The sequence below is a fragment of the Heterocephalus glaber genome, unplaced genomic scaffold (assembly GCF_053883595.1).
Source record: "Heterocephalus glaber isolate CG9 unplaced genomic scaffold, H.glaber_assembly_v1.0 deba00001497, whole genome shotgun sequence".
NCBI lineage: Eukaryota > Metazoa > Chordata > Mammalia > Rodentia > Bathyergidae > Heterocephalus > Heterocephalus glaber.
The window spans coordinates 53,651,737-53,667,138 of NW_028258320.1; the positions used below are offsets into that span (position 1 = coordinate 53,651,737).

General features: G+C 46.0%; 1 protein-coding gene across 3 annotated transcripts in view; it reads left to right on the forward strand.

Moving 5' to 3' along the window:
- The window catches only part of Tcerg1l (transcription elongation regulator 1 like), a 218,928-nt gene that overhangs the window by 31,031 nt on the left and 172,495 nt on the right, over positions 1–15,402 (forward strand). The gene's annotated exons all lie outside the window — the stretch shown is intronic.

Below are 15,402 nucleotides of genomic sequence, written 5' to 3' on the forward strand. Positions count from 1 at the left end.
GTTGCCTGTGAGATTTCCCAATGAGAGTTAGATGCATCCTCTATGAGAACAGCTGACCTGAGCAATGAAAGGCAGCATTCAGTTTAGGATGTGGGTCTAGACAGGGTCTACAGTGGGAGTCACTGCTATCTGAGATCAACTAAAGCTCTAAACACATTTTTTATTCTTTCCAATCATTCCAGGGCCATTTCCTTGGTGCATGTGGGTGACAGGCAGGCAAGAGAGAATGAAAGAAAGAGGGAAAAGAGGCATAGCAGGCAGGGAGGCAGAGGCATTGAATGCTCAGTGCAGCACATTTCCCCATAGATGTCATTCCAATGAGTAAGTTCTGGGCCTTGCACATCCTAGATTCTGTAGGACTTGACATATTATCAAGAGGGGCCAGTGAAAACCCAGCCTCGTCAGGTCCAAAGTAAGGGGAGACTTGGACAAAGTGACATTTGGCTGCATAGATTCATGTCATACCACTAATGGTACCCAGATCAAAGAGACGACTATGGGAATCCATGAAACAAAGAAAAAACTGAGGTCGACCTAGGATAACCATAAGCCACCCAGTTGCCCTGCAAGACAGTCGTGTTCCAATTGATCCACCTCAATCTCTTCTTCCTTGTGATACCTCTGGGGCACGAGAGAGCAGGAGCCCTCCAGAGTCCTGGAGAGTGACCCCTTGGTGAAGGTGCCAGTATCCCCATGCAGGGGAGCATGGAGGCAGGAGGGACAAGGCATCATGGCCAAGTTATGAGCCCTGGACAGGGGAGCACATGAGGAGATGAAGTGGCTGGTCCCAAAGCCACCCAGTTCTGCTGAGCTTCTGTGAACAGGTAAAGGTTCCCCACTGGAATACTCCGAGTTCTTCAAGCTGCAGGTGGACAAGGAGACTCTTGCACAGGTGGGAAGTTGGTGGCCACTGAGAAAACTGTTGTGAGCCTAGGACTCCCTGGGCTCCGATCTCAGCATCCTGTCAGAGTTTCTCAAATCCTCCTCTTGAACAAAACCTGAGAGGTGACCAAAGCCCCGCCCATGGGATGAAAATCCCCTCAAGTCTTGCTCTGGCTCACTGACTTTCTACCTCATTCCTACTCTCTCTTTTGTGGGCAGCACTTGCCCTACTGGATGTCCCCCCTTCTCTGAAGCTGAGTAGCTACCTGGGGGCTCATTCTGCTTCCTTAAGATCTCTGCTGACCTGACCTTGGCAGGTGCCTGTCCAACACTATGAAGGAGCACATTAATGGCTGTCCCCTGTTCTACTCCAGCCATTTTCCTCAGTAAAACCGACTGCACCATTGGCCCTTCTGTTGGTTTAGCCATGTGTTTCTCAGGTTGAACCCAAGCCTGCTACCTCAGGGATGGTGTAGGACCAAAGCTTGGGAGGGTGCGATGGATACCTGAGTGTGCAGACATGGCTGTGGATGGATGGATGTTCTTACCAGGATGTGGGGAGCCTTCCTGGTGGCTCAGGTCTATGACAGGTCACTTCACTGATCTGTCCAGGTTTTTCAGGTATCCATCTGTGCAACTGCAGTGACTGGGACTGCTAAAGCTTCAGTGTGCACATGCTGCCTAGGGAATACTTCCTAGGACTCAGTACCTGGGCTCCAGAGAATGGGCTAAAAAGCACCTTCATGTTTTCCAGAGTCTCTGCAGCCAGTTTGCCAGTGTCAAGCCCCTTTTTTCCTCTGTCATGACTATTTACTCATGGATGAAGGAGCTGACAGATTTGTGTGAGGTCCATCCCTCCTGGGCCATAGCTACACGTGTGAGAAAGACTGTCCTATAACTAGCTCCTAGCTCAGCAAGGACCTTGTTCTTCTTAGTCCCACCAATGCCTTGATTCTATCTCAGGCTCTCATCTTACCTAGGGCATCAATTCCACAATGACAGACACAGTTGTACCATATTATAGCTCTGAAGAAGGAATTCGGTGAGACACATTTCAACGGTAGCAGCATAGGATGAGAAATATTTTCTGACAATTTCTGTCTTCTGTTTTCCTTCTCAAATATTGCATTTATCCACTGGGGGTATGCATGAAACCCTGGTAGAGGCGGACTCCTGCAAAAGTGTTTGAGTTTGAAGAATAAAGTCATCCATGTGTGCCTGTTTATCTGCATCCTCTGTCCTCAAGCCTGAAGAGTAAATATCACTGTGCATTTACCTGGGGAGGTTTAGGACCAGAACCCACTCAGGTAGGTGGTGAAGAGAAAAACATATCTGGTATCTCAGTTATGAGGCATTCAGTCATTTTAATTTCATAATGAGGGTGGGCATAGCAAAGAAGGAAAATTCCTAAAAACCATCAGCTGGCTGATTGCATTGCTCTCTAAATGGGTCTCTGAAGGGAAAGACATGGGCTGAGAATAATTTCCTATGCTTTATTACTGCCATGGGATATTGCAAGGCACGTAAGAGGTGAGTGCAAATTGTGTGTGCGTCAAACATAATGAAGTGGTTTGAAAACAGCTGCCTGATGATAAACAGCAGCACTTTGCTTAATGCATCAAAGAACCCTCCACAAAACTTTTGTTGTTGAGCAAACAAATAGAATTCCATCCCACACTCAAGGTCAGTGAGACGGATGCTGCCTATTAGGAATAGAATCTGCCTGCTGTAGCTTTAATGTGGTGAACACATTCATTTTAGGGTGAAGGGTTAATCTTTCATTAGACATTAGTATGGTCGAATTCCATAGAAGACACTCTTTTTAGCGGCAGCCATGCATGCTCTTGGGACCCTCTGTAAAATGGATGTTACTGAATTCCCCAAAGGCCAGACCCTTGCAGGAGTAAATTTAGAAGTCATACCTGAGTGTGCATACCCTTGTAACTCACTAAAGCCATTCACTGAATGAGTCCTCTGGAAAATCAGTGATATCTTCTGCTAACATGCATTTTAAATATGAACTGCATACATAATAGTGTATAGATGTGTGTGGCAGAGGTAGGTAACTTTCGCATTCTGATGGAAAGTGAATCTAGGGGAGTCAAGGCTCCTTCCTGCCTTAGAACTTCATTCTAAAAACTTGGTGCCACCATAAGTGCTGGCCAGAGTGGATGGCTGGGCACATAGGGCTCTGACTGTGAAACACACTGTTTCTTGTGAAGAAAATAGCTACTGCCCAGTTCTTCTTTCTCTGGCTTGGTTTATTACAGTAATCAGGACATTTAAATTACTGAGTATTAGTGGCAATTTGCTCTTTGGTTTAGTGTAATTAATCTCTCCTTTTAATAAAATGAATATTCAAATTATTGTGCAACAAGTTATATGAAATAAAAATAACAATACATTAATATTCCTAAACTGATGAACAGAGCTCAGTGAATTCTCCACCTTCGTGGCATTAAATAGCTCCTATGTCCTGGTCCTGCACATCTGCAGTGCTAAGGCAGGAGAGCAATTGTCCTATGTGCAGATCTCAGGTGACCCCGATTGGACATTTTGGCTTCTATCTAGCGCAGGGGGAATGGTGGATGAGCATGTGTGTTCATACTAGTGGGACCCAGTGGACAAGTTGGGCTCACATCATTAGTGTCTTTGCCAGATGCACACATCAAAGCTGTGCATTTAACTCTAGTAATGTGGGAGGAGACCCAGCTGAGAAGGTCCAATGCTTTGGGGAGAAGGATTATTCCTGGCTGCAGCCCTTCAGTGCCGAGCTAAGAAAGATGGGCACCTTTCCTTTTGGGATCCAATGACAGGGACCTAGCAGGGAGCATAAAGTGAGGACCTCAGAGCACCACTAGGGAGACTTCTGTGTCAGCAACCATTCCTTGGATTCCACTTTGATGTTCTGAGCCTGTCAGTTCCATCCAAGGTAGCAGTCCATCCCAAGGAATCTGGAATCGCGAAAACCAGGCTGAGCTGTTGTCACAGTCACCACAGCTAGAAAGTTGTGATACTAATGGGCAAAATCTGGAAAAACAGAAGGGAGATAGGACATTTTGGGGTTGGGTAGGTCCTCCCAATCCTGGAGCCTGGGAGGAGACTTGGCATGATGTAGAGTGGATGTACAGATGTGCAGATTGTTTAAAAACAAGTGAAATCTGAGCATGACAGCACATGCTGGTAGTCCTAGTTACTTGAGAGGCTGAGGCACAAGAATTCCTTGAACCCATGAGTTCAAGACCAGCCTGTACAACCTACTGAGACCTTGTCTGAAAACAAAAACACACCAACAGTAACAACAAAACAAGCCAAAAAGCAGCAATGCCTCATGTTGTAAAAAGCTAGTTCCTTTTGTTGTTTGTAAATGAAACACAACTAGAGTGACGCCAGCCTTTTCTGTATACAGACATGTTATGCTTAAGAATCAATAAATGCGAAGAGGCTATGTGGACAAAACTAAAACGATTTCTGCAGGCAAGTCACTTTTAAAATTCCTTCAGGGAGAGGAAAGGATTATAATGTGGAGACTCACGTCTCCCAGTCTCAGCTTTCTTCGTGGTGGAATGCTTGGCAAAGCTGGATGGAGGCAGCTGGGGATGGTGTTGGAGCACCTTGACCTGAGTCAGTGTTTAATCCTGGGAGACTGTTCCTACGCATGCTCCATCACTTTCTTGTGTCTCCATTCTGTGTGATGAATATCATTTTGAAGAAATTGAATGATCCTTTTAGAATATGAATACGTGGTTGCCTGTAGAAATGCAGTTTACTAGAATCTCTCCTTTCCACAAGTTGTCCATGATCACAGTAGAAGACAGGAAGTAAAGCATGTTCCACTTCTCTGTGTTACGAATGGATATTAGACAGTGATTACTCTCTCAACACACCGAAGAGAGAAAACAGGAGGAAGGTTTATTTCTCTGGTGACATGTTTCTCGACAAATTATTTTCTTTCTATTTGGGAAGATTTTCATCTTGGCATACTTTTCCCTCATTACTGTCTATTACTTTGGACTAAATCCTGAAGTTATTTCCTGGAAAGCCCTGAATAGAGGCACTCACACCCTCTCTCTGGGTCTGTTTAGCTCCATGACTGTTACTGGAGACCTGGCCTTTGAGTCTGGGGGTTATTTGGGTCCATGGTGGGAGGGAGAATGACACAAGGCAGGGAGCTATGTTAAAAGGGCCTGGATCTGTGGCCCCAGAAAGAGTCCTTGGCTCAAAGGGCCTTCTCAGTCAGAACACAGGCAGTATGGCATGGCGTATGATGTGCGTTGAAGAAGAATAAGGTGCTCTCCTACAAAGAAGCTAATGTTGCACTTTTGGGGGACAGGGAGGCTACTGAAGTTTCCAGGAGAGGAGTGAAAGGCCTGACTTTACTCACAGTTTATTGAGTGACTTGGAAGCAGTCTGGAGGGAAGGAAGTTGTCGAGCTGCCAGTAAGTTGGCATGAAACTTGCAGAAATCCAGGTTTTGCCTGTGTGGATCAGGGGCACACTGATGGTGAATCCAGAGGGGAACATGGATTTGGGAATTCTTGGGCCTACTCTCAACTCTGACACTAGTTTGATGTTGAGTCAGAGAGAAGAGGAGGAATTAACTGGGGAACAGTGGTGGCTGAGACACCTATGGGATTATCCATGTAGCTATGTGCACAGTGTGGCTCAAGGGAGACTTGAGGTACAGGGATGCCATCATTCTTGGAAGGCAGAGTGTGAAGAGATTGAGGAGGAAGTGAATGTGGGCAACCCATGTATTCCTAAAATCCAAGTTGGACTGGAAAGATCCATGGAGGACCCTGGAGGTGTAGTCAGAGACCTGGGGACAGATGCGGGTGGAGGCACAAACACCAACAAGGGTGCATAGGAGGTGGCCACAGGAGGTCTGTGGTTGTTGTAGTGTCACTATGTGTGGAGGAGTCAAATCATCAGGGCTGCTGAGCTGAGAGAATGTGAGCCAGAGGAGGAGTGTGCACTCACTGGTCCCAGGCTCCCTGAGCACCTGCCGGGTGTCCAAGAGTCCTGAGGTATGAGCATGAGAGTAAAGCTCTGTGGGGGGGTCTAAGGAGAGGAGCGGTGGGGTGGCTATGCACCGACAGGCAGTCGGCACTGTGTCACCAGGTGCCCTGAAGAAGGAGGCCTCCCCCTGGGACCAGATCCCTCCACAGCTCTGGCAGCTGAGGTTCAGTGACAGCTAAACCAAGGGATGGCACAGAGATCCTCCAGAAGGCAGGTGTCTATCTCAGGAGCTGGTCGATCAACCCAGGGACGAGGTCAGTGGGAACTACTCCTCAGTGTCACTGGTCTTCCATTCCTGCCACCCAGGCTGATACCTGCATGGGTTGCAGCTGGGGTCTCTCAGGATCCTGGCTGTGCATGCAGCACCTGGAAGTCCAGTCTGGTTATGTCATTGCTGTGGGACAGTATCCTAGGCTGAGTGGGTGGGGGAGGCCAGGCAGAGGAGTGGCTGGTAGAGCTACCAGGATGAGGGTCCCTGGGCCTGCAGGCGAGGCCAGGCTGACTCTGGTCACTACCCCTACTATTCCAACACTGCTCTCTGAAAGGCCCCTCCTAGCTTGAGGAAGCTTATGGGGGCTTTCTCCTCCACCCCCACTGTGCCTGGCCAAGTCCTGCAAGAAGAGGTTCGCTGGAAGATCCATGGCCCACCATACATCTGGGAGCAGGGAGACTGAAGCTCCTGCCCAGGTCTGCAGTCTTGCCCAATGCAGGATACCAGTGGCCCCTGGGAAGGGGAATGGTGAATGTGGCCTCAGTCTCCTGTCTGTGCACTCTTTGATGGGACATTCTTTTCTCCCTATTCCAATTTACTCTTCCTTTAGTTTGCTTAATTTCTGAAACCACCACTTCTAGGTTTATCTTTAGTATGTTTCCTAGCTTACAAATTTCATGGATGAGCAACAGGAACAACTGTTAACAGACACTGCATGGCTTCTTCATGTGCCTTGAAACTTGGCTTCGGTGGTCCAGAGTTGCCAACACAGGACAGGAGAGGAGCAACTGAGACCACAGCATCGCCCAGCACAGAGACAACTAGAAACATCATCACCTTTGGAGGTGCCAGGACAAGCTCTCTGTGGGGAAAAGGAGGAAACTGAGATGCAATGAGCAGGACAAATCATCCTATGGCCATTTGAATCTCTGGAGAACACGTCACAGATACAGAAACTGAGGCACTGCTGTGGACTGCTGCTGAAATGGGCCCTATCCCAGCCAGCCCAGGGAGGAGAAGCCTGTGCTTCCCTGTCAGTCAGAATGCTACCTCCAACTGAGTTCGGGTTCTGCTCTCATTGATGAAGAGGAGAAGGCAGAGCAGGCAAAGGAAGGAATGTCCTAGGGTCATTTCACCCCATAAGCCACAAGGGGTCTGTGCAAATGGACAAGCTCTGAGCACTGCAGTACCACACTATTCCCAGAATTGGGGAGAGAGGAAAGACGAATGCAGTGGGTCCTTGAGGAGTCAAGCAAGATAATAGCTGTAAAACAGATCACTGGGCAAGGGACAGGGGATGGACGTGTGGAGCTTGGCAGATGATCAAACCAGCTTATAGGTTTGCTTCTTTGGCACATTCAAAATGTGTAATGATGTCAGGAGGAGGATGTCTCTTTCAGAAAACAAGCAGGACAACAAACAACAAAAAAGCGAATATTGGCCACATTGTTAAATAGAAATTCAAACATACATGAACTAGATTTTCACTGGCTCCTCACTTAGATCTGTAAAAATCTATCACTGGTCTTTCAAAAAAGAATGTATTTAGGGACTGGGGATTTAACTCAGTGGTTCGCCGCCTGCCTTGAAAGTGCAAGGTCCCAAGTCCGATCCCTGGTACCAAAAAAAAAAAAAAAAAGAATGTATTTAGCTTTTTATGGATTCCCTTATTCCTTGGAGCACAGGAACAGGGTGCTTTCAGGAGACAGAAAGAGCCTGTCTGTGGGCAGCAGTGTCCACACCAGCTCACCCTCTGTTTGCTGCATTTTACATGTGTCACAGCCACTGTACTCACAAGACCCCAGACTCACCTCTGTGAACGCACTGCATGTGTTCTTTTTGCCTGAAATCACTGTCCGGATCAAGCAGTCATTTTTGCAGAAATAATTGCCAGTTGGTAGAAATAGAGCCTGAAGGATTTCCTTCAGAGCTGAAATCATTTGCTAAACAGACACTTAAACTAATGGTTGTTTATTTCTTTGAGTATGTTGCTCAGCATAGAGAAAGCAACAGCTCGTGTTTGTCAGATTCTGTTTTCTCTTCAACAGAGGACTCTTGCCTGCCATCTTCTTGTTTACCTGACATTCTCTGCTACCTTTGAGTCCTAAAGTTCTTCCCTGATGAGTGTCCTCACAGATAGATTAGACACTCTGAGGCCTTTAGCTGGGTCTTCTGTAAAATGAAGAAATTGTATACCTAACATCTCACCTACTGTGCAACCCACTATGGTTACGATTTCCAATTTATTGTCTGATGATTCTTCCATGCTAGGTGGTAGAGGTGGCTTATCTGGGCCAAGCATCCTCCAGCAGAGTACAGGGGCCTGGGTGAGGGTCTGGCTCTGCTCTGTCAGCTCTCTCCTGACACTTGTCTGCCTGGACCCCTGCTTGGCAGAGTGTAGAGAGAGACTGGTGGCTCATCTGCTCTACACTGTGTCCAGAGAGGAAGAGAAAGTCCAGAAAATGTCACTTCTAGAGTGGGCACCTCTGAACTTGTGCCGGTTCAGCTTGCTCAGCTTGATATTAATGGTTCTGGAGCCCCCACCTGCCCCACTATCTCTGGCCCCAAAGACACTATCCTTTCTTTTGTCTCTGTTGAATCCTAGGAAAAGCAAAACCCAGCTGCTGAATGGGCTACAGGTTTTGGAGACAGGTGGTGACAGGGTACCAATGACCAGCCTGCCTGTGAGCAGAGGAGCCCATGCAGAGCGTACTGTCTTCCCTGCATCGCTGAGGCCAATAGAGTCTTAATAAATCAGGGCCATTTACAGCTAGATGCTTCCTGGGTTAGAGACAACAAGGAGTGTCTTTGAGAAGGTCTTGTTCTCAGGTGTGTCAGATGTGGGAGATGGGTCTTCAGCCAGGTGGCCCTGGGCCCAATCCTGCAGAGTGATGCTCCAAATGTGTCCACCTGGAGAGCACTAGTACCCTCTTACCGTGGCTTTCCTATGGGTGTGTTAAGCCTCCCAGAGCCTCGCTGTCCTCTGCTGCGTACATGGCCCATACCAGTCTCCGTCATATGTGGTTAGAAGGATGACTTGAAATAAAAACATTGAGCTCCTTTGCCAGTGTGGTAACCAGAGAAGAAGGTAGGGGATGGCTATAATGATTCCAATAGCAACTGAGAACTAAGCATGCTTGGATCTTCTGGAGCCTCTTGCTCCTGTGCCCTCTTCTCTGGGTATCTTCAAGGAAAGCACACGGTTAATTACTGCTTTGCTTAAAACATTGATTTTTATAAGTAATCCTTATGGGATAGCACTTCTGGCTTATCTCTTAGCTGGCTTAGCAGTTTTTTTGTTTTTGTTTTTGTTTTTTTTGCTGGACCTATCTCATCTCACTATTTATTTACTCAACTAAGGGATTTTCTGCAGTTCTTCGGGGAAAGCAAGTTATTATCATTATTTATCAGTCAACACAATTTATTGAGTGTCTGCTCATCTTCCAAACTTGGCTTAAAAGGCAGCTCTCAGGGGGAGCAGCTGGCATCCAAGGCTCTTGTTGGCTCCGTGCACTTCCTGGCTGATGTCCCCAAGCAGCGGTTACCCGAGGGTGTTTTATCTGTTTGCAACTGTGTCTTGTTGTCATATCGTCTTTCATTCCCAGAGCAGTGCACAGTCTGCCATGCAGAGATGCCTGACGTCTCACTAACAGTTGCAAGGAAGGAGGTAGAAAGGAAACCATAAAGCAATTCACACACTCTTTTTTCCCAAAGCTGGGCTCGCTGTATCATGTTGTTGAGTATCCATCAGTGAAAGCCCTTGAGCATCCTCATCCCTAAGTGCATTCCACTTGCTTTTATGATGTGCACGGGTGTGCTGGAGGCTTGATGCAAGGTCCTGCCTACCACAGAGGAGCTTGGTTCTGATGGTAATCATGGTTGAATGTCACAAAGTCCTGGAGCTCCAAGAAGTCTTATAATGAGATGGAGACCTTTTCTTTCCATCTCATCTACCAATTATGAAAATCATCTTATTGATGTTGGTTATTGACTATCTCTACTGATACTATGCAGGTGATTTTTGTGAAGGATTTGGAGAGCATTGCATTTTTATATGCAACCAAATGAATTCAAGGCAGGTTAAAAACTGTCCTTCCAAGTGGGTTTGTTGTTTGTTTGTTTTGCAGTACTGGGAATTTAACCCAGGGCCTTTGTACTAAGCTGCATCCCCAGCACTTTTTGCACCTTTTGTTTTGAGGCAAGTTTTCACTAAGCAACCAAGTTGCCTAGGCTGAACTTGAACTCACAGTCTTCCTGCTTCATCCTTCCAGAGTGCTGGGATTACAGGTGTCCGCCATTATACTAAGTTTAATTTTAAGGCATATTAAAAAGGTGTGCTTATTTATTTTTCATTTTAGTTGACAGATGAATTTGGGCACCAAAACACCTGGCAATAAAAATAATTTTCCACTTCCATCTACAAAACACCCACTATAACATCTGTTTCTTTGAAAACAATGTTGACTACTTTCATACTCATTGTTAAAGGTTCATTTTAAATAACAGATAAAATTGATTTCAAAAATCTACAGAGTAACACATCCCTGAGATCATGAAGCTTGGCCTTGTCTTCTTATAAAAGAGAGACATTAAGAGAACAAGTCCCGTAAGCACCATGCTCATCAGCAGACCCCTCTGAAATATTTATGATCACTCCCTGTCTCATTGTAACGCATTTTAAAGTTGTTTGCTGAAAGCCCTTATTCACATAAAGCATCATCAGCATCTGACTCATTTGGTCAGCGATGCTCTATATAGAGAGAGGCTCCATCCACAGGAACACCTTGGTCTCTAGTCTCCCCTGGGAATTGTGACAGGCCATATGGACACCTAGCTGGTAGGAGAAGCTCTGAGGTGGGGAATGCATTCTGTCAGGAGCCAAGGTGAGCTGGGAAGCAAAGATGAGCTGCCAGGTGTCAGAGGACTGAAAGGAGTTATTGGGCCTTATGCCCCACTGCCAGTGCATAGGCAAGGGTCTGAAAGAGGAGGGAGTGCCGACCTCCTGGTTTGCTCCCTTCCCACACAGAACAGTGCAGGCTCTAGGTCAAGGAATCAGCACAGACAGACAAGGGCCCTCTCATGGTTGGAGGGCCCTGAATAAAGAGCTCTTGCAGTTTTATGTACTCTCATGTGGGAGAGGGCAAGGGGAGGGTTTGGAAGGGAAACCCTGGGTCCTGGGTCCCAGTGGGAAAGAGTCCTTAGGTACTCCTTATTCTGCCATGAGGAGACCTCAACGGAGGCAACTTGAGAGGACCTTGCCCCAGGGCTCAGATGGACAAGCCTGGATGTGAAGGTACTGTTGTGCCTAACGCCATAACTGATCCCATGGGCCTGAGTACTGATTGCTGTGCCCTCCTGGTTTGCCACAGACCCAGCCTGGGGAGGGAAGCAGCTGCCCAAGAGAATGGCCAGGCCCAGCATTTATAACTGCCTGTGCTCTGAAAAATCACCCTGATTTTTTCACTTAATATTATTTTATTAATTATATTGGTACATTTAAGGTATACAGTATAATGATATTCATCATTGGAAATTTGCACCTTTACATAATCCATCTTGGTTCTTATTTTTTCCCCCTTCCCCTGCCCTCCCTTCAGCCCCTGCACCCCTCCCTATCTACAAAGACTTTGTTTCCATTTTTTCTTTTTCTCATATTAATTCCATTCCCTTTAATCTTTTCCCCTACCCCTCCTATTTCCCCTTCCCCTTTGCCCCTTTTCTTCCTATTTCACATTATCTATTATACCTTTTAGTCCTTATTTACACTTTCAGTTTCTCACACCAGAGAAACTATTCAATATTTACACATGTGTGTCCTATTTATTTCACTTAAGAGTATGACCTCTATGTGCATCCATTTAGCTATAAATGTCTCTAGTTTCATGTTCTTTATGGCTGACTAAAACTCCATTTTATAAAAAAACCCCACATTTTCTTTATCCAGTCTCCAGTTGATGGGCAATTGGGTTGTTTCCAAGTTTTAGCTATCAGGAATTATGTTGCTATGAACATGCTATGAACGTACTATGAACATATATCACTGTGGTATGATTCTTTTAATTCTTTGGGGAAGATCCCAGCAGGGGAATAGCGGGGTCAAATGGGACTTCCAGTCCTAGTTCTTTGAGGTATCTCCATACTGATTTCCACAGTGGTTGCACCAGTCTACACCCCCACCAGCAGTGGTTTAGGGTTCCTCTTTCAAAATCACCCTGATTTTTAACTAGGAGTCAGACTCCTCAGTTCCAATCTGTATGCTATGTCCTAGGACAGCCGCTCTCTCATATGTTGTTATAAATCTGTTAGATCATGTAGACGTCCTTTCCTGACTTTCCCTTTCTGGAGGTGGTGGCCTTGCATAATCATCATCACCATGGAGCCCAGGTTCCAGGAATGAGGCTGACTCCCCATCCCAGGCTTGTGGGGCTTACAGTGGCAGGAACAGAAGTGTGTTGCAGTGGCTGTGTCCCTGCTGGCCCTTGAGTGGGTCAGGTTGTGGGGAAGAAAGTCAAGCACCCACAGAGGGAAGCTTCTTCAAGGCTGGTTCTCAGGGGCTCCTGGGCTGGGCAGGACTTGAGCCCTGGAATCGGAGGAGGGGCGATACTTGGGTAGCTTGAGGGGCTTTGCACTTCTCTACCCTTTCACCCCTCCTTCAGCGGGAGTCTATGGCTCCTTCTATCTGGGACATTTTTCCTAGTCATTCTGAGGACACCCCTTCCTGGCCAACCCCCCTAGGGACTTTCCTTTGGGATTTGCTCTGAGACGCCCTGAGTGGGGCACCACTGGTTATGGTTACATGCTAGCCCTGGTGAAGTCCTGTGGATAGGGGCATCCTGAGCGGGTGGAAGTGGGTGGAACCACACTGAGTAAGAAACATTTGTGTAGGGCCTTGGAGTGTATTGGAGTTATTTTTCTTTTCTTTTCTGTCACTCTCCCTCTCCCTCTTCCTCTCCTTCTTCATGTGTGAGTGTGTGTGTGTGTGTGTGTGCGTGCGCGTGCGTGCGCATGTGTGTTGCTAGGAATTGAGCCCATATCCCCAGCCTTATCTCAATTTTTATTTTGAGACAGGGTCTTGCTAAGTAGCTAAGTGCCCCCTGGGCTCAAACTTGTGATCCTTTTTCCCAAGGCTATTTTCTTAGACACCTCCCCATCTCTCCAACCTGCTTGACATTTTAGCCCCAAACCCCTGTCCTGTGGTAATGCATGCATGCAGACATTGTGTGTTGGCATATTTTATGTCACACCTGTGGTGGGGGAGGGTAAGAGAATATGGGAAATTTATGTGCACATCCATTCCCTGCAACACTAGGTAGGCTCTGAGCCATCGTTGGCCCTTTGAAAGCCATTTGTGATAAGGGAAATGTTTATTTTGCATCACTTCATGGAAAGAGAATGTAGTGTGATTGTGAAGCATCACAACACTGGCTGACCCTGCTGCCAGAAAACTCCTGTAAACACAAGATCTACAGTGTTCAGAAATGGAGGGCTTAGGGGTATTTTCTCACAGGTATATATTGTATTTTACCAATTTCTAATGTATATTTATTATAAGATGATGTATTTTGAATAGTACTTATTTTTTCTGACTTTGAGTTTGTATACAACAATAGATTTCTACTACAGTCCTGTTAGAATGGACAAAACCCACTTTTCCTCATAGCACCAAACATTATCAAATATGTGGAACAGCAAAAATTCCCTTTTATTGATGGTGGGAACTGCAGCGTGGGATAGTCACTTGGGAGGACAGTCTGACAGTTTCTTAAAAAGCTAAACATACTCTTACCATATTATCCAGCATTTACACTCCTTGGTATTTTCCCAAAGGAGTTGAAAACCTACCTGCACATTAAAATCTGCACACAGTTGTTTGTAGCAACTTTAATCATAATTGCGGAAACTTGAAATCAACCAAGATGTCCTTCAGTAGGTGAATGGATACATTGTGTACATTGTTATAATGAAATATTATTCAGCAATAAAAAGAAATGAGCTATCAAGCCATAAAAAGACACAAAATAAACTTAAATGCATATTGCTAAGTAGAAGAAGTGAATATGAAAAGACTACATAACATTTGGTTCCAATTATATGACATTCTGTAAAATGCAAAACTGTGGCCACAGTAAGAATATCAGTGGCTGTCAGGGACTGGGGGAAAAGAGTGAAGAGGTGGCATGCAGGGTGTGTCTAGGGCAGTGAAATTGTTCTGTTTGATACCATAATGGCAGATGTGTGTCACTGTGCATTTGTCAAAAGCCATGAGACTTACAGCACCAAGAGTAAACCCTATTGAAAAGTGTGGGCTTTAATAATAAAATGTCAGTATGAGCTCATCAGCTGTAGCAAACATACCACACCAGGCAAGGTGTTAATAATAAGGGAACTGGAGGTGGGACCATGTATGGGAACCTTATATTTACTGCTCAGTTTTTCTATAAATGTAAGATTGCTTGACAAAAAGTGAAAAATTTGATTAAATCGATTAAAAATTATTCTAAAAGTCTGTATATGCCCCATAATAATGAATTTGGAAAATACCGAAAGACAGGAAATAGAGAAAATCAACCATAATTGTGCCATCTTGATAGATCCACATTCAAGATGTCCTTTCACTTTTTATGTACAGTTTTTAAAACACATCTGACATCATAGTACCCCACCTGGATCCTTCCTTGAGATCCAGATTCAATAAATTCTGTCACTGGGCACATCCAGAACTGAGCCCTGTTTCCTGCCTATCTGTTCTCCAGAAGCATCCCAGAGGAGTTTGTCCTCATGCAGAGCAGAGCAGGCCCTTCTGCCAGTCTGCACGCTCATGGCCTGCCTCACTCAGAGTAAAAACACAAGTCATTGGTACACCTGTGTCTACATACATGGTACGGCTGTCCCCTGACAGACCTCATCTCCTGATCTCCAGACGTCCTTCCCCTTGTCTACTCCCCTCTGGCCTCCCCAATCTCCTTGCAACTCTGAGAACACACAGGGCAAGTTTCTGCCACAGGGCTTTTGTGCTTCCTAGACCTCTTCACCCAGGTGCCAGCACAGCTCCACCCATTGCCTCAGGCAGACTCTCCCTCTGTGTCCCCTTCCTGACCACCCCAAATTGAGACCCACTTATCAGCTCTTGAGTCTTCCTCTCTGCTTTCACCCTTGTGTTCATCAGCCTATAACATAAGATCAAAAAATTAAACAATGGGTACCATGTGCCCTTCCTTCTGGGAGGTACATTTCTGAAGACAGCCCTTCTAACTGGATCACTGCTCTCTCCCCAAGATATGGGGCACATTT